Source organism: Podarcis bocagei (genome assembly GCF_964188305.1).
Source record: "Podarcis bocagei genome assembly, chromosome: 1".
Classification (NCBI taxonomy): Eukaryota; Metazoa; Chordata; class Lepidosauria; order Squamata; family Lacertidae; genus Podarcis; species Podarcis bocagei.
The window spans coordinates 93,519,099-93,538,776 of NC_138125.1; the positions used below are offsets into that span (position 1 = coordinate 93,519,099).

Sequence of the window (19,678 nt, forward strand, 5' to 3'; positions counted from 1 at the left end):
GGGATGAGGAGAGACAGAGGCACCAGAAGGGACACATTTGGCTGCAAACCTGAGGTTCCCCATCCCCGGATTGCATGTTAATTACCCATGCCAACACCACTGGCTCATGACTGGGAAATTCTGCTTTGATGAGAGTATGGAATAACGGGATCAGCCACTCCTCATGGAAGGCCAATTCACACATTCCGCGTGGTGTTCCAGCAACACAGACATTTTACTACCAAAGGTCAAGATAACACACACACACCCTTCATTCCTTGTATAGAAACTGAATGGATTGGTATTTGACTCTTGAATTGTAGAGCGGGGGAAGCTTCAGAAAAGGAGTACAAAAATGATATGGGCTAGAGCAACTCTTCTATGAGGAAATGATACAAAATGTGTGGGCTTTTTAGGAGAAGGAGAGTAAAGCAGAGGTGTACTGCTTTACTCTCCTTCTCCTAAATGGTGTACAAGACTATTCAGTTTGGAGAAAGTGGGTAGAGTTTTTCTCCCTGTCTCATAACACTTGAACCTGGCGCCATTAGCTGAAGCCAAATGTTGGAAGATTCTGGACAGGCAAAAGGTGTAAAGTTAAAGTATGGAATTCCCCCTGCTGCCACTGCCCAAGACAGGCTGGCCACCACATCAGATGACTTTAAAAGGGTTTTAGACAAAAGCATAGAGGATAAGCCTGTAAATGGCTAGTAGCCATGATAGCTATGTCCTCCTTCAGGTGCCAGAGGCAGTATCATTCTGAATACCAATTGCTGGGCTCCCCATAGGCCATCTGTAAGGTCAGGATGCTGAAGTAGATGGGCCATTGGCCTGATCCAGCTGGGCTTACTTTCATCTGATGTTCTCCTCTCACTTCAGAAATGGAGGCGGGACAGCATCCTCCACCATAATTGCAGGTGCAGGGTAAGCAATGTGGCACACATGGAATTGCCATCCGGCAGAAGGGAGTACATGGGAGTCAGAAGGAATGGCTGGGCAGGTGATGGTAGTATTGAGAAACAGTGGCAAACAGACTCCCCCCCATCCCACACCAGCATTCTGGCTCTGACTGAGCCAGCTGCCCCACTGTGCCTAACGGGAGGGCCTGCCCTGCACAGAATTCATTTCAGCAGCCACTGTGCCACTACAGGCATGCACCACTTGGTCAGTCTGTTCCCCTTCACATGTTACTCCATGGTGGGCTCCCAAGTAGCCAGAGCTAATACCTACTTGGGCAGGACCCTTCCTGACACAGGAGCTAAAATGTGTGCCTGTTTATGGGTTGTGTGCACACGAAGTCTCCAGCTGTGTGTGCTTAACACTCATCACCTGCATCCCTTAGGAGAGATCAACCTGCCCAGCTGTGATCACCTCTCTGCTCCTTCCAATCCAACCCCACTAGCTGCGTCCCGCTTCCAACTTCGGTTATGTGGGAAAGGAAAAAGTAAAAGCGGAGAGAGAGAGAGAGAGAGAGAGATCCCAGCCTATCTGGAACAGCTCATGGTGCAATTGACGAAGGGCGGGGAGAAACAGGAGGCGCAGGCGTGGATTAGAATGAAAACAGATCAGTCAATGGATTTGGACTCCGGAGATCATCTGACTTGAGTTAACAAACCCCAACTGGATTTCGAAGTGTGGGAGAGAGAGGAAAAGTTTCTTTTCCCCTTCCACCTCCTCTTTCTTTTTTAACTTTCCTCCACTGGCGGCGGCGGCGGTAGTGGTGGAAAGCAAGAACCCTCCGCTCTCGCGCGCTCTCCTCCCCCTGCTGCGTTCCTTAATTTCTCCCCGAGCGTGCGCGTCCGGGGATGTCCTACGCTGGGATGATGGATGGCAGGAGGGCAGAAACGCGGCGGCAGCCGAAGAAGCGCCCAGCACTTTTTTGAACTCTCCCTCTCTCCCTTTCCCGGACGATCCTCAATGAGCCTTCGAGAAGGAGGCGGCGAAGGAGAAAGGGGAAGCTTGCGCTCCAGCCGGGATTTTTGGTAGCGGCAGCAGAAGCAGCACCATCAACAGCAGCAACTCCCGCTTTTCAAGAAGGGGTAGAAAAACGACGCACAAAAGGACTGCAAGCGGCAACAACCCTCCCTCCCTCCCTCCCTCTCCCCAAGCTCTGAAGTGGACGATGGGGCGCTGGATTCGCAGCCCTCTCCTGGAGCCGGAGCAGCCGCTGGCCCTGTGAAAAAGCAAACAAACTTCTCTTTGGGTAAAGTTGCTTCCCTCCGTTTCCCTCCCCCTCCCCACCCCCACATTTTGGAATGCTTTGGGATTCTAAAGAGAGGTGACTGTCCTTCAAGTGTCGATTACCTCCCCCCCCCACCCGTTAAAGTGTGTTTGTTTGCGTCTTGGAGCAGACGAGGGGGGTCCGCGCGCTCTTTCCCGCCGCCCCCCCCCCCTTGGTGGGTGTGACGGTAAAAGTTGGTAACAGGCGGATCGGTACTGCTGTGGATTGATTGATCTGAAGCAGGGAGCCTGCGCACGTGTGTCCCCCCCCCTCCTCTCTCTCTCTCTCTCTCTCTCTCTCTCTGTGTGTGTGTGTGTGTGTGTGTGTGTGTGTGTGAGAGAGAGAGAGAGAGAGAGAGAGAGAGAGAGAGAGAGAGAGAGAGATTTTAAGGAACTGTGGCGGTGCCTTGACTTTCCTGCTACAACTAGGCAGGAGGGGAGGAGCAGCAGCAGATGAGAGATTGACCAACGTTCGGCTTGGAATGTTGGGAGAATTCCTCCCCCACGGGGGTGCGTGGGTGGTGGGAAAGGTGGGGGCTGCCCCAATACTAGTGAGGCTGCCGCTCCTTCTGGGGAGATCCGTGCTGCTTTCTCTCCGCCTCCCCCCCCCCAACCTGTGTGTATCTGTTGATTTGAAATCTCCCATCTCCGCGGAAGACGGGCGCGGGGGTGCTTGGGTGGGAGACAGTTCCTTCCACAAGAAGCGGCTTTCCTTGCCCTGCTCCACTCCCTGCAGCTCCCACCCACGCGCCCCAACTTTCCAGGAGTTTGGCGGACATGTGACGGGCGGTGTTGGTTGCTTTTCCCCGCTGCACACCTTTTGGACTTCAAAGCGTGGCGCGGATATTTCATAGCGGTATCTTACGCATAAGCCAGATATCCTACGTTCATCTCCCCCCCCCCTTTTCTCTGTGTGTATACCAATCCCGCAGGGATGCGTGTATAGGCATTTTCCAGAAACAAGACGGTAACCTGGCGGGGGCTGTGAGCCTGCGATTATAACGGGGAGTGAGTGATCACTAATTTGCAACTTAAATTTTGGTGTGCGCGCCATTCCCTAAAATCTTTTACAGGGAGAGATGGAGAGGCTCCTGGGTTTGACTTAACTCCTCGCAATTGTCTCCCTCTGGCCACTTATCCCCCCCCCCCACTTTCCCAAAGCAATCTTTCGGCAAGTATATTTGCGAAGGAATTTCAAAAATCCACCCTGCAACTTGATCCCTGTGTGATGGGGAGCGGCATGGAGTGAGCTGGGCGCCAATCCTATTAAGGATTTGGAGAGCTGAAGGGGTGCTTACCCCCCCTCCAAGAACTCAAAGGCTTGAAGACAATTGTGGAAGGAGGGAGAGAATAGTTTCTTCTTGTTTTCCTTGTTACCCCCTCCCCAAAAGAAATCCTCCACACATACTAAATTGCTGTCATTTGTTGAGATTTTCCAGGTGCACCTTTGCCTAAAATAGTTACCTGAGTTTCAAACTATTATGCTTGTGTGTGTTCAGATTCTGGCATTGAAGATGTGTTTGGCCTGTGGAACACTTTCCATCCAAGTTGCACGGGGAGTCAATGTAGAGGTTTTCAGGCAGCATGATAAATAATATAGCCAATAACAACTTTGGAAAGGGTGGAAAAAAATGCAGAAGTTTCACATAGGCTATCTCTGGGGTGGGGTTGGAATACAGGGGCCCTTTGGAGCTGTAGCACTCAACCAGATAGGTGCTGAGGATCTGCAATGTTCTTGCTGCTTATGGTCCGTGAGAGTGTAAAGTTGTTAGGATATTCCTCAGTGTAACTCACTGAGAGCACAAGACTACTTTTAAAAGACTGTTGGTCACCTTTTATTGCAAGTGCCACAAAAATAACATTGCACTGGCCCATCAAAACACCACTCTTAAGGGGTGTAGAGACTGGCAAGATAAGTCTTCAATTGTAGGGGGATTCTAGCTTTGTGTGTGGCTGTATGAGGGGGAGATACCTATGGCCAAGATCCTCACAAAGAGAAGCACTCTAAATGCATAGGGCATTTGCCTTGTAATGAGAGGTGTGGTGCAACCCAATACATGTTTATTTGAAAGTTAAGTCCCGCTGTGTTCAGTTAGTTTTACTTCCAGAGAAATGTATGTGTAGAACAGCAGCTTAGCAGCACAATCCTATGCATTTTTACTCAGAAGTAAATGAAGTTGTATCCGATGAGAGCTTTGGCTGGATTGTGCCAATTAAATACAAGTAAAATGCAAATGCATAAAGTAATACATCGGTTCCTTACTCTTTAAAAAAAAAAATCGACAATGCACATAGTCTGTTATGATCTCTCTTATTTTATGTAGTTTTTCAAAACCTGCACATATTGGGATACCCTTTCCACAGCTGAAGCGTTTTGAAGTTTATGTATTATTGACTGTTACAGATAAAAAGAGCAGTTGTAAAACTTTCTCTCCTTTTTATGCAATAGAGGTCTCTGGGGATGTCCAAGAATTTGAAAGTAAACGTTGCACTCGCATGCTGCATAAAATAGCATTTAAACAAATATTGTATTGGCATGTCCCACGGACCCAGTGCCAAAAGAGTAGAGTAAATAAACGGCGAAATCCAAAATATACAGACATGGAAAAGACTGATTTCTTGCAAAGACTTACTGATTTGATCTGTTTGTTCTAGCTACCTTAGATTTAAGAGAGAACCTTATTTGGGGGGGGGGGAATTAAAAACAAATTTACGTACCTTTTGCTGCAAGGAAAACAAATTGTGCTGCCTACTTTGACCTGGAAAAGGAAATCTTTTAGATAAATAGCACATCATTTACAGCTTTGTAAAATGCATGTTGATTGTTGCATATTGCTCAAGCAGTAGTCGTTGGGGTTTTGTATTAATATATCTATATATATCTTGATATTTGCCTGGAGTTATTTATATTTTGTTCAGAGTGCCAGGAAACTTTGACACCTGTCAAACTTTGACTTGCCCTCAACATAAATGGCATATTGAGTATAACTTCACATCTGGTTATATATATATATATATATATATATATATATATATATATAAAATCTCTAACAAATTACCCACAGTGGAACTTTTTGCGGGGCAATTAAAAAATAAGGCAAGTTGCCAATTTGACAACCCACCCATAATTTTGAAAAGACAGAAAATCAACTTATACTGAACTGTTTCTCTTTGGTGAACTTTTCAATCCTCTGGGATGTGTTTGTAAAAGAGATAATCTTTAAAGCAAGGTGTGGGGGAAGATTCACTTGATGCTGAATCCTGTTGTTGCCTTAAGCGCATAACTTTGAAGTGCCCAGAAATGTAACCACTGTACTGCATAGGAAAACATATCCCGGGGACTCTTTCCAACTTCCTTTTAATGTCTTTATTTCTTCATGCCTCAAAAGGGTTGTAGGTTTGGGCATATTCATATGGATAAAAAATGGTTGCAGCTGGACATTTGTGTATATGGTATGTACGCTGAAGGCTGGGACATAACACTTAAATCCGATGATTTAAAAGTGATCATTCTGATTTAAATCTAGAGGCAACTTGGAGGATATTTCCCATCTTATTATGAAAAGCTGTAAGGGCATATGCTAAGCAACTGGTGTCAAATTTGTAGCCTATTTTATGTGGGAAGAATCTTGAGAAGCATCCTTATTTGAGCCAACTGGAGCCATTTTAGAAAGGGTGGGGTGTAAATGTTTAAAATAAACCAGGCTAGAATTTATATCTGCCTTTAATGTGACAAAGTTTGAAATGCTATCATAAATGATTGCAGAAATCAATTGCCTTTTGTTTATGGTAAACAAAATTTGAACAGCAACAAACGGTATAGAATATACTTTTTGTCAATATAAATTGGAATGAAATATTTGAGATACTTGACAGTATTTCCCCCCTTAATTCAGATTTCTTAAAATTATTTAGTTAGTTGTTTAAAAAGCACCTGACGGTGGGTTGGGTACCGTATGTGGGTAAACTCAAAGGAGGCATCTGTCCGCTGACTTATAATCAAACATGGCACAGGTAAAGGGAAGAAGACATTTATTCTGAAAAGCAGAGCCAAGATAGAGAAGTAGGTTTTAAACCACTGGAAGAAAAGGTAAAGGTGACAGCAGCAGAGATGAAGCTGCATAGCTGGTTCAGTCCGGCCTTTTAAAACCTGAGATGTGCAGCCCAATCTATGCACGTCTGTTTGAAAGTAAGTAATCTGAATTCAATGTGGCTTAGTCCAAGAAGTCATGGATAGGACTGCAGCCTTGCAGCCCAATCCTATACTTCTTTACTCAGACATCCTACTATGAGGGGTGTTACTCCCAATAAAGAGTGTATACAGCTGCAATCAAAGGAAATCACTCATAAAGATGGTAAAATAATGTTGTGCTTTTACAGTACTTTATTTTAAAATATTCAATTTCTGGCCCGGCATACTGCATTGCCACATTGTTACCAGTGCCTGATTGCTATTTAGGATCAGGATGTTAGGAAAAAGGCTGTTCCAAGGCATTCTAACTTTAGATTATTTTGGGGTTTGATAGCGTCTTAGAATCACCCTTCACGCATTCCAAGGTGCATCTTTTACACAGACAATCTCTTTCCCAAACACATAAGCGTTTTGTAGAAAAGTGAATAGACATTGCTACCCCTTGCTCCGTCAACTCCTGGTGGCCTACTGTAAGCCAGTTGTTTGCTCTGCATCCTGAAAGATACACAAAGCCTTCAAGCTTTTTGTGCTCTCAGAAGTGCCTTGTTCACAGTGGAGTTTCCAGTACGGATTAGCGAAGAAAGCAAATTCAGCCAGCAATCACACACAAAACTCTATATTTATTTGTGTAGCAAACACCCATCCATTGCTGTCCTTAGAATGAGTACACTTAACAGTCTTACTCAAGTTGAAGTAGAGGGCTAAATGGAGAAAGAGGTGATTTTGAATGGTTTGGGGTGGTTTTTTTTGTTTTTTTAAATACTCTTATTCCCTAAATACAGCTTCTCTAACACTTCTTTGGACTGTTTGCACTTGAGCTACTTGTTCTGTTATCTGAATTTCTATGAATGAAGTTGACTGCACTGCAGTGTGTTAATTTACTTGAGCAGTGTTTGACATACACTTGAAAGCAGGGTAAATATAGAAAAGAACTGGGGTTTATTTTGTTAGCATTTCGAAGGAAAAGCAGCAACCCAAAATTGAATCTTGAGAGTTAATTACTTCCTTTAGCCACACTGCCACAGTGCAAAAACATCTTATTTAATGGTCTTATTTAATACCTGCACACTTTGTGAATTCCCATTGGACTCTTACAGATCTTATATAGGGCAATCATGAAAGCTCGGAACATATGGCTGCATATGTAGAACTCAAGGGTAAATTGCTGGAGATGATCTCTTCACTTTATTTGGAATACCCAATGAATGGGGAGCCAACAATAATAACAGTTTGGATAATTAACAAAAACTCTGTGTTTTGTCCAGAAATCCACTTGAAGTATACCAGAGTTAAAAGCTTTATTGGAACCTGAAGGAATGGCAGGAAAATGTCCCTGAATCTGTTAATCCTGATGCAGTTGTTAGTGCTTTCCATAAATAAATGAAAAAGTGCTGGGAACTGGAAAACGATAAGCCCAAATTGCAACTGAAAAAGAGGGGCCTGATAATACAATCCTATGCATGTCTACTCAGAAAAGGTCCCATTGAATTTGATAGGACTTTTCTTCAACCTTAGTTGGTCACCAGGATCTGTACATACTAGGCATCTGGACCTCAATCCAGAGTCTACCAATGATGGTTAGAAGCTTTGTTTCCACACACCGCGTCCCACTCCTTCCCTTCCTTATTTATTATATTTTTAAAAAACTGGCCATTACTATTTAAGTTCTTAAGAACTTGAAGCAAAATAATACAGGCCAGAGTACTAGACACTTGCTGCTGTGTATCATTTCTGTTCCTTTCCCACTTTCAAGGTCTGAAAGGGCATTTAAAAGAAGCCTTAGCCCAGCTCAAGACTTTTCTCCCTGTTCCCTGCTAGAAAGGGGGAGAAATAGAGAACCCACATTAATTTTGTGCATCTGGGAGGATAAGCTTTTAAAGCAGGCTCTGGCGTTTTTGGGTTAACTTGAATAGGTTAATGTTTAAAAAAAGAGGGGGGTGGACACATTGGTGGGGAGTGGGTTTTAACTGAGTACCCAATCCCATTCATTCATTAGCATAAGAAAACCAGTTTTAGTGCATTTACTATTGTATTGAGTGAAGAGTTCCAACAGTCAGGAGGAGAAAGAAAGTGAAAAGCTGCAAAGAAATGATGGGCTATTCAGATTATTCAGCAAGCCCCCCTCCTCCCCAGCTCCGGTCATCTGCCTTCGAGATCGGGGAATCGGGGATCTCACTTTTATCTCCCCCCTTCACTTTCGCCTTTCTTTTGCCTTTTTCACACGTTCACTTTTGTCAAGGTTTATTGATCACGTTTTTTTCTTCTCCGCAAATCTGTGGAAAATTTAATGAACCAAAAACAACAGTGACATAAAAGGAACTTTTAGCACCAGGGCTCTGAATTCTCTCTCTCTCTCTCTCTCTCTCTCTCTCTCTCTCTCTCTCTCCACATTTCAGCTAGAATTCTGCCTCTCCTCCTCATTGTGTAGTTACTGTAGGAACATACAGTAGAAACTGGGGAAAACAGCTGCACTGGTAACTGTTCATTGGGGGGGAAAGTTTGTATAATGCGTGTGACCTGACAGAAAGCCCAATTATGAATGCCTTTCTCTCTCCTTTGATACCTTTGTGAGGGTCAGATGCTAGACACTGCTCCTGCTCCTGCTCACAGGACTACATCTGATAAAGTATTTCCTTTGAGGGGAGAATGAAGCCCATTAGTTGCCTGGCATTTCAACCCAAGTCGCAATGATTGCGGATTACCAGTCCTTATTTACAGCTCCCTCAATTGTTTTAGTGGCCTGCTCTTTGCTCGGCCCACATCTGCCCTGCCTCTGTGCTGTCTTGGCGTGTTTTATGATGCAAATGTTTTTTTGTTGCTTTACAAATAGTTTCAGTATCTGGATGATCTCAGGTGGCGTAGCTGAAAAGCAGCTTCTTTTCTCCCAGTTGGACTCAAACCCTGTAATTAAGCGGGGCTTCCAGGGTGATTATATATTTGGTTCCAGTACCCTTTCGGAGCAATTTCCCTTTAGGAAACCAGTTGAACTTTCGGCTCATTAGGATTCGCTTGTGGTTAATCTGAAAGGCTTTGGACAATAGCAATTCTTAGCCCTCCTTCTCCACCCTACTGCCTTTTCTCTTGATTGCATGAGTACCAGAATAGCGGGGAAATGGAACTGAGCATATTTGTGACAAACCACATTAAGATGCATTCACCTGGATATACTGTAGAGTAGTTCTCTTGGAGCTGTTATCTTGCTTGTTTCACAATAACTTCTGAATTCTTGTTTAACTTCTTACTGTGCTTGGTCTTATACGCTGACTCCCCAAATGTGAATGTATATATTCCACTCGCATACAAGCACATATACTCCTACTGTTACAGATCTAAGCTAGTGAATGCTGGAGAGTGCAGCTATCTGTCAACATTTGCTTCTGCCTCTCTGAGAAGTTTTTTCAAGCATTCACAAAATTCACATGGGGTTGCCTACATAAGGGACGGGTAACCTGTGGCCCTCCATATGTTGCTGGACCTCAACTCTCAACAACTTCAGCCAACATGGTCCCTGTTCGGATGATTGGAGCAAGATTTGAAGGGCCACAGATTTCTTCATCCTTAGTCCACATTCACATGTTATCAGTTTTTTTACATTCACTCTCATATTAGTCAGTTTTCCAGCTGGATTTTTTTTTAAAAAAATGAAACAAAGGGAGAACACAGGAGCCCAGGAAGCTGACTTATACAGAGTCAGAACAATTAGTCCAGCAGTTTTCCAAGGTTTCAGGCAGGAGACATTTCAAGCTCTGCCTGGAGAGGCTGGGGATTAAACCAGAGACTGTATGTGAAACAGGTAGCTAAGAATGGAATGGAGGAATATACTATAGTGGTACCTCAGGTTACAGACGCTTCAGGTTACAGACTCCGCTAGCCCAGAAATAGTACCTCAGGTTAAGAACTTTGCTTCAGGATGAGAACAGAAATCGTGTGCCGGTGGTGCAGCAGCAGCGGGAGGCCCCATTAGCTAAAGTGGTACCTCAGGTTAAGGACAGTTTCAGGTTATGAACGGACCTCCAGAATGAATTAAGTTCTTAACCCGAGGTACCACTGTATTCATTGATGAGCATATGTTGGGGATGGACAAAGGATATAACTCTCTTTACAATGGCCCCACTTCTTAGCTTCCCAGGAGCATCTGGTTGGCTACTGTTGGAATTACCGTGATGGGCCAATAGGTTACCCTTTGGTCTGGTCTAAAAAGGGAATAATTTCTATGGACCATAACTTCTTAAGGGTTTGAAGCCAGAGGCTTCAGAGGTTCAGCTTTAAAACCTACATCACTGGTAACAATTGCTTTCAATCCATTCATGAGTGGGGCTAGGATTCTTCCCTGGAACAAATGCATAGCAAGAGAACTGGTACTAGCAAACAAAGCTTTCACCACAGATCAGACTAAGGATGGTGGAATCACACCACCATTTTATGAGTGTTTGTGTGTTATTTGCATTGATATTGTATGGCAAATTGAACACCCTCCCCCAGGGAACATTGCTTAACTAATCTGTCTTGTTAATGGTCCAGGATATGTCAAGACCAGGATAGCCAACATGGCAGTATCCAGATGTGGATGGACAATTCCCATCTTCCCTGGCCATTGGCCATGTTGTCTGCTGGGAATTTATTTAATTGAGCACCTGAACCAAGCCTGAAGTTCAAACATGGACTGTGGTGGGAAAGAGGAGCTAGGAAGCTGGCCCAATTTACTGCACCAGAAGCTCAAATTTCCTGATCAATTCACAGTTACCTCACTACCTAACCACTATATAAATGATGCTGGGGAAAGAACAAAGATGTTAATTTCATAATCACTTTGTTCAGTATTTCAGTATTTCCCTCCTTCCCCCGAGGCCTCAAAAGGTGGCTGTCAAAAGAAACTGAATGTTCTACAGGGCTAGACAAGTGCTGAAGTTGAAAATGAAAAGAAAATACTCTTTTGCCTGTGTGTGTGGAAAGGAAAAGAGGCTACAGCTCAAGGAGTAGAGCAGACGCTTTGTATGCAGAAAGTTCTGAGGACAATCCAGTTAACAAGAGAATGAGCAGTCCCTGCAAAGCCATGGCTAGACAGAGTAGACCTCTGATCACCATATCAGATGCTAGAAGGCATTATTTACCTAGATTAATTAGGCTATTAATGATGGCTTTTTAGGAGACACCTCTTCCTCTCAAAAAGCTACAATTCTCAGAGTGGTTTAATTAGTCAGTCCTCCTTCCCGGAGAACTCTGGGAATTGCTGCTTTTTTTCACTAGGGGCTGGGGTCCTTAACAACACTCAGAATTCTGAGCAATTTTTTTTAAAGTGGTATGATACTGCTTTAAATGTAAAGTGGAGATGGGGGCATTGGATTCTATGGATGAATGTAAATGCCTTTTTCATCATCCTGCATCTGCCCTTAATATTTATTTTTCTGCATTCATCTGTGAAAGGAGGAGTGGGATCAAGCCCACAGGCCTCACCCCTCACTTGCCAAACTTTTACCCAAACGCAAGCAGAGCCTAAGGGCAAGCAGCGTGAGTGTAGGCTCTCCTTAGAGGTTCAGGTGAATACTCTCAAGTGGTGCCAGCAGGCATGATCTTGCTCTCTCAGTATTCATCTTCTACATGAATGAAGATATGGCCCTGTAGCAAATGGTTCTTTGTACCTCCTGCATGGCAGTTCGAGGCATTCAGAGATGTGGTCAGTCTTCACTAATGGCCTATTTGGATCATTTTTTCACCACATAGACTGATGACTAAAAATGTAGGGGTAGTCAAGTAAGTTTTACTCAGAGTAGATGCACTGAAATTAATAGACCTAACCTAGTTGCGCTTATTACTTTAAATGGATATACTTTGACTAAAACTTAAGTGTGTCCTTTGTTGTGCTTTTGTAGTGCTGTACATGAAAGTCATCAGAACCGGTAATGAGTGATTTGATTGACTGATGTTTATTTCTGAAGTTCAGGGCAGTTTATGTGGAGAGGCCATCTCCCAGTCCCATCCAGAGACCTTTGATGCTGAAACAATAAGACTGTTCAGAGACAGCCATGCGTTCAGCTAAAGCAGCCAGAACTCAGTTCTGGAACCTTTTAGGTGGGCGCCATTGCCATTATAAGAGCAAGGGAGGCGTTCATGGTGAGTTCTGGCACCTCTTTTTCTACAAAAATAACACTGCCGGTAGATGACCATGTTTCTTGGGTATCATTCACCTTCGGCAAGGTGCATGGGCGCAACCAAAAGAGGGTAAGGCCACAAGGCACTTTCCTATGCACTCTTGCATGCACACACACACACACACACACACAAAGGCCACAGAGAGCCCCTGATGTAGCAAGTCAGTCTCCCCATGTTAAAGCATGAAGGGGAGCAGGATTAGATCCACTAGTCTTTCCTCCCTGTAGTCTTGGCATTAGTCCTCTCAGTGATGAGTGTACAGCTGCTAGGCTGTGGTGCATTGGCACAATGGCAAGTGGGCACGATTCTGCTGGATTCACTGAGTGCATGGGAAGCATTCATGTAGATAGCCCTAATGATTGGTCTCATATGCTCACAGACCATACTCTCTTTAGATTGATCGCAAATATTGCATAACACTAAAAAAAACACCCAAACCCCACTAATTTTATTAGGCTTTTATGCTGAAAAGTAGTTTGATGTCACAAATGAAAAAACATTCAAATAGCCATTCCACTTACCCCCACTCTACATGAAAAGAAACCACATTAATTAACACACACACACACACACGGAGTAATCTGTGGGGCTTTATTACAGCCTTCCTCTTCTTTTTCTTGGTAGCTGAGAAAAAAGAAAACCCTGTTGATTAAGGACATATCTGTTAAAAGAACATCAGTTTTAAAAGACTGCGGTTCCTTTTCAGAGGGACCCTTAGCGAGCCCTTTTTGTGTGCGGAGGACAATGCAATAAGTCAGACGGGACTTTTTGAGCTGCATCTGTAAGGAACTGTAAGGGCCCCTGAAGTACACTTGTGTTAAGTTGAATTGATTGAGATTTAATGGCCGTTAGTGGCTATGAATGGTAATGATTTTCTTGAGTGTCTTCAGTGCGCTTGACATTAATAACTGGTGGACTTGTATATGTGCATGAACCAACTGCATGATTTACTTATAGAGATACTTTCGCCCACCCTCCTTTTTCATAATTTAGTTGTTTTGATGGTTGGTTGGATGTGTTTTTTTGTAAAAAAAAAAACCAACAACATTGGCTTCAAGGAGCATGTACATCTTGTCAATTTAATTTTGTCCTCTTGATATTTCACCCGCTTTCCAGCATAAATCAAGCCATTATATAGCCGGGTGTGATGAATTTGTTTTACATGCCATCGTGAATTAATGTTATGCAAATGGAAGCTTTACAGGTACCATGATTTACTTAATAACAAGTTCCAATATTTAGGCTCATTCATTTTGTTTTGAAGGTTTATAGGTTGTATGCGTGTGTGCCTATGCGTGTGTGTGTTTGCACACAGGTACATAATTACTTTTTCAAATGTGAGATTTGTTTGTGTTTGGTGTGTAAGCACATATTGATGGTTGTGAATCATGGTTGTAACATGCTTTGCCTACCAAGGCATTTCAAAGAGAATATTCAAATACTGTGTGTGGGTTTGAGAGAGAGAGAAATGGCACCCGTGATTATTTTAGGTAACATTATGAAGAGGCGTCTCTTGTATATCATTTGAAGCTTTTCTTGTAGGTCACTTAGGTAAACAGCAGATTTTTATTCTTCTTTACTCACCATGAAGGCTAGCCTAAGACAATCCATGGAAGTGCCATATATTCAGAATGCTTTGAAAAATCTGCAAGAGCTCTAAGAATCTCAGTCCAAGGTGGGTGTCTATATTATTGCAGATTTTCCAACTGATCATACCCCCACCTGTTCTTACTCAAGGTTAAGGACAGTGGAGAGTGACACCTGACACATAAATACACCTCAAATTGCTGAAGATGAGAATAAATTTTTAGCTTTGCTTTCAAAAAATTGAGGTCTTGCAAATCCAATGATTGACAGTCTTTCAGTCTGTCATTTTCCTTCTCCAGATATACAGACACAAGGCACCTTGGCTTGATACATTGGTCGTGTTTGGGCTTGTGACAATATATTCTGGTCTTGATATTTCAGTGGCCTCAGGCTCAAGGTTTTAAGTCTGGTTTTCCCTGTCCATCTAGTATTAAGTCTGTGACAGTTTCTAAAACTTGCAATAAAGTTAAGAATACAAATAAAGTGAACAGTTTGTAAAATTCAGGACAAGGGTCCAAATCAGTCAGCAACTTGACCAATAGAAGCCCAAGGAAAATGACTGAGGGTTGTCTAACAACACATCTTACCATGTGCTCTGCTTTTGAATGCAGCATTTGTTCCAGGCGATTTGAGCAGAAATGGATCCCCGTACATTTTGTCTGCTGTTAACACATCAACATTGGGCGCATGTGATTATGAATCATACCTATCACCCAGATGCTCTGGAGGCTTGTCTGGACCTGGAACAGGCAAATGCAAACTGGATGCTGGGGGGATACTTGTAGAGCAGGATACTGTAATAAGGCAGGATGGGTGATCACTAAATAGCCTTAAAAGTTATACAATAGATTTAATCAAACAATAAGCAAAAGAACATACAAAACTTGTGAGGGGGAGGGAGTTGCACCGTTGGAAACTGGCTATTTGTGTGTGAAAGGGAGAGTATAGGAAAACTGGCAGTTCTTAAATACAGCAAAATATTGCTTATCCGTCTAATCCAAACACTTCCTTGTTCTTTATGGACACACTTCACTGCAAACTGTCCTGCTTTATGAACCCTCTTTTGGACATCCCGTTGTAGCAGACAAACTTCATGTTCTCCCCGCTCTCTCCCTCTCCCTCACACACCCCAAGGACATCGGGGATTTCTATTGCAACTTGTTTTGCCCTTCACCTCCGAGGTGACTACCCTAGAGTAGATGTAGTGCCTTATTTTCTTCCGCTGCGTGTCATTACTTGCTAAATTAAAAGCTGTGTTTCCTATACCTTCTGGGTGTACTAAAACCACCCATCCTTAAGAACGGTTGTGTAACTCTTGCTGTGTATGGGCTGGAGGAGCGCTCAACCCCTGGTGGAGAAGTTCAAACAAAGTGCATTGCTGCAGGGGCCGCTGCTTTTATTGGCCAGCTTATGCTCAATGTCACACCTTCTTTGTTCCTTTTTATATCAGTTGCGTGATACCATCACACAGGGACGTGGTGGGCACCCTGTGCTGCTTCGCCACCTATTTCCTCCTGGTGATTACTATCTCCTAAGCATATTTGCATCAAAGACACAAGTTGGCATTTTTAGGTTGCAAAACTGCAGCGTATGGCATCCCCATCTTCTCACCGGCTAACTACATGACAAATTAGGGGTGTCATGTTATCACATTATTTGTCCTCCATTGAGTTCTGCTTTGGCATTATGTTTATTCTGGGCAACAAATGATTCCTAAAGGGCTCATGATCTAAGGAATGAATGCACAATTTCCTGCACTTACAGGTAATTGAGGGTCTCGGAGGAATCCCGGGGAACTTAATTCATTATCAACTGATAATACTTTCTAGAGTCAATATGCCCAGGTAGGTCTTAGGTGCATCATTACAAATGCATCCCAGTAATCACTCGAAGGAGTTCAAACAACTGCTGAGTTGGAGGCATCTGGGAAACATGTGGGATCATTGCTGGGCTTAGGCTGGCACCATCCAAAGAGCAATGAGAGAAGCTCTCAGGTGCAGTGAAATAGCATCCCGCCATACACTTGTCATCAGGGCCACCGGAACCCTAGATTTCTATATACTCAGTGGGAAACTGATTTTATTTTAAAGAGAATCATGGAAGCTGAATAAACCATATTTTTAGTGCATTTGTGAGCTTCTCTCTTCTGATCTGATGCCTGTTCTCCTTTTGCCCAGTATTTGCATTGATGCCATTTGTAAGAAGAACCTGCACTTCTTTCAAGATGCTATCTATATGTGTGATTGAAACAGCTCAAAGTCTGAGCACAATTGCGGAGGGCATATAAACACTAATAAGAGATACCGTAATTGATTTTCAGACCCTGTTAAGACTTAGTGACTTAAAATACAAGTTACTTCAGGGGCAACTGCTGGTCTTGCAACCACAAGTAAATTTAGAGGTGCCATTTGTGAGAACTGGCACCTGTGCCTCCGTAGGGATACTGTCTTCATCAACACAATCATGGGAATGAACTTGTTCAGCAGGATGGAAAGCCCCCATGAGGATGTTCTGACACCAATTCCACATCTAAATCTTTTTTTAAAAAATCTCATTAGATGAAATCAGAAATTTTAAGCATATCTATGTACAGTTCTCAGATGTGCCCCATAACAGACCCTAAATTTAGCCCCCCTCCCCTCTTTTTGACATGAGGTTTTTATCTTCTGTCAAAATTCACAGTATTCTGTATTGAATTACGTGTTTATTAATGGGTAAATAAAAACCTCATTCGAAAAGCCTCGGACTTGAAAAGTGCCCATAGCTTCCAAGTGTTGTTAAATCAAAACGTCTTCACCCAGCTTCCCTTCATTTGCTTACTGCCTACATTATGTCTCTTGGTTTCTCACACCACCAAGAGCTCCCCAGTCCTCACTAACTTCTTTAGACCTGCCCGTGCAGCATTGTCTTTTCAGATGAACCTGCCAGCCTTCAAATCAGCCAAAGATCCTCAGTCCTGCAGCCTATTGTTAAGGACTCATGTGGCAGAAGCAGCACATGTTCAGGTTGTGTTTTTGATTAACTCCTCGGCATTTCTCAGAATGCCCTTGTAGAACATTCCTCCAGGATGGCAAAGGCCAGTGTGGATTATGTATGTAGTATGTCGGTCAACGTCAGTTGCCTCTGACACATCCACAACTTTACACAGTATTGACTTCTGATTTGGATAAACTGGAGTTCTGTAGCTAGAAGAAGAAGAAGAAGAAGAAGAAGAGGAGGAGGAGGAGGAGGAGGAGGAGGAGGAGGAGGAGGAGGAGTAGTAGTAGTAGTAGTAGTAGTAGTTTGGATTTGATATCCCGCCTTTCACTCCCTTTAAGGAGTCTCAAAGCAGCTAACATTCTCCTTTCCCTTCCTCCCCCACAACAAACACTCTGTGAGGTGAGTGCGGCTGAGAGACTTCAAAGAAGTGTGACTAGCCCAAGGTCACCCAGCAGCTGCATGTGGAGGAGCGGAGACGCGAACCCGGTTCCCCAGATTACGAGACTACCACTCTTAACCACTACACCACACTGGCTCTGTGAAAATGAGGTTTTTATTCAGAGACGCCCTTTCCAGCTAGACAACAAGCTATTCCCAGAACTCCAGGATAATTTGAGAGTGGTCTCTAATGCAGAGTGAGGAAGTGCTGATTGGAACTGGAACTAGGGAGAGGCCTGGTGGGGTCATGTGGATGGGAAACTGTCGTGTGGGTGAGACTCTTGGATTTGTGCAAGCACACAATGAATGAACTTGCATACCTGGGAGAACCAAATGGGACAACTGAGGTTTTAAATGTGCATGTCGGAAAATAGGGTACTATTAAACTGTCCCATTATACCTTTTGTAACTTTATCATGCTGGGCACTCTGTGCATATCAAAGCCACCTGAGCAGTGCTCTTTCCCCCCTCCCCTCCCCACTTCCTCAAGTTCTGATGACATCTGCTAGTGACAGATGCTTTTTGATAAAGCCATCAGATCAACATGCCTTTGGAGATACCAGGCAGGCAGGTCTCCATGTTGGTACTTGCAGACTAGAGAGGGATCCAAGAGTCTTTCTTTAATCACCTTCTCAAGTAGAGAATTAAGCTCTGCGTTTCAATGGCTGTGGTGCCAAAAGGCTTCTTACGACAAGATCTAACATAGTCCCTGTGTCTTCTTTTCTTCTCGTTTTAAAGAGCCTGTTTCATTTTAATTATGTGAAAAAAGGAACTGGAGCATAAACTCAAATGAGAACAATGACTAATATCATATATGGTACATAAACTTGGATTTTATAGCCCTTCCCTTCAAATGTTATTTGGAGCTTTTCGGCTCCAGCGTTTGTGATGATTTCTCAAATCAAAACCAGAAATCCGAACTTTTGCCAGACCACAGGCTCCTTAGCGCCAGACTTGGGAGACAAGCACCACATGTTTTGGTATGATTTGAAAGCGGAACATGTGTTATTTTTAACCCTCCCCCTTCCCTTCCCTTCCCTTCCCATTCCAGCTGCATAATCCCTTCCCCTGCTAATCCAACAGATTAGCTTCAGTGAAAGCATTGATGATTTTTAACAACCCACTCCTGAGCTGCAATGGCAAAGCAGCCTACGTGCAAGGGACTGTTAGCCTGATTGTAAGATATCCCATCAATTGCTCAGGTAAAGATGAAAACTCTCTGTTTGGTTTTCAATCTGCCTTGAGCAGGACGGAGCCTCTTCTGCTATTAATCAGAATGGCGTCAGATTCATGTGGGAGCCCATATTGTGATTTAAGATCAAGAACTCCCAGAGAACTAAATGCATATTATAATTTTCTCTTTTGGGATATAATTTGTTCCAGTTTGGCTTCAGATCTGCTGTACTATTGTTTTCTAAGTTCCATGTGAATGTTGCAGTTGGAACAACTATATTGTAGCCCTTGAGGCTGGAATCCTATACACACTGACCTGGGAGTAAGGGCCCTTTGCACCCAGTGGGGCTTCCTTCTGAGTAGGCAAGTAGAGGATTGCCCTGCCCATTGAACTCAGTGGGGATTACTTCTGAACAGGCTTGTCTAGGCTTGCAGTAACAGTATCTGAGGTGTTCATAAAAGGCGCAGGTTGTGTCTTGAGATACTTCTCTACCCGCCCACCCCTGTTACTCCATCTGTTGTGAAATAATGAAAAAAGACACTAAACACTCAGAAATCCTTGAATATCTGCAGACCCAAAAATTATCCTGAAGCAATATGGTTGTAAAATGCTTCTGCCTAACTTGTACAACAAGGCAAAAGCTTTATATTTTTGTGCCAGCATTAAACCCATGCTGAATATTCTCATTTTAGGGCATAAACTGGAAATTTTGGTGGGAGAACCAAAAACTTTTGTTCCTGAGGGGAACAAAAACTTAATTTTTCTCAATCCAGTTTACTTCCATTACTCCCCCCTTCTGTTCTATTGGGACTTCCTTGTGAGTTAGTCACATGAGTGATTCTACCAAGAGGAGGTCATGTAGTACATAAGATGACATCACACAGTTATGTAACCAGTCAGGTTTGTTTACATGATGATGTCACTGTTGGCAAGTGGGCAAGTCAGAATGAGGTCAAGTAAAT

At 43.4% G+C, this 19,678-nt stretch overlaps 1 protein-coding gene across 1 annotated transcript in view; it reads left to right on the forward strand.

The window, feature by feature from the left end:
- The first annotated feature begins 1,544 nt into the window (after positions 1-1,544).
- GLI2 (GLI family zinc finger 2) overlaps positions 1,545-19,678 on the forward strand; it is a 204,104-nt gene continuing 185,970 nt past the window's right edge. Inside the window, exon 1 of the mRNA XM_081206449.1 lies at positions 1,545-2,179. The gene's annotated coding sequence lies outside the window, so the exon portion shown is untranslated. The remainder of the gene's footprint in view (positions 2,180-19,678) is intronic.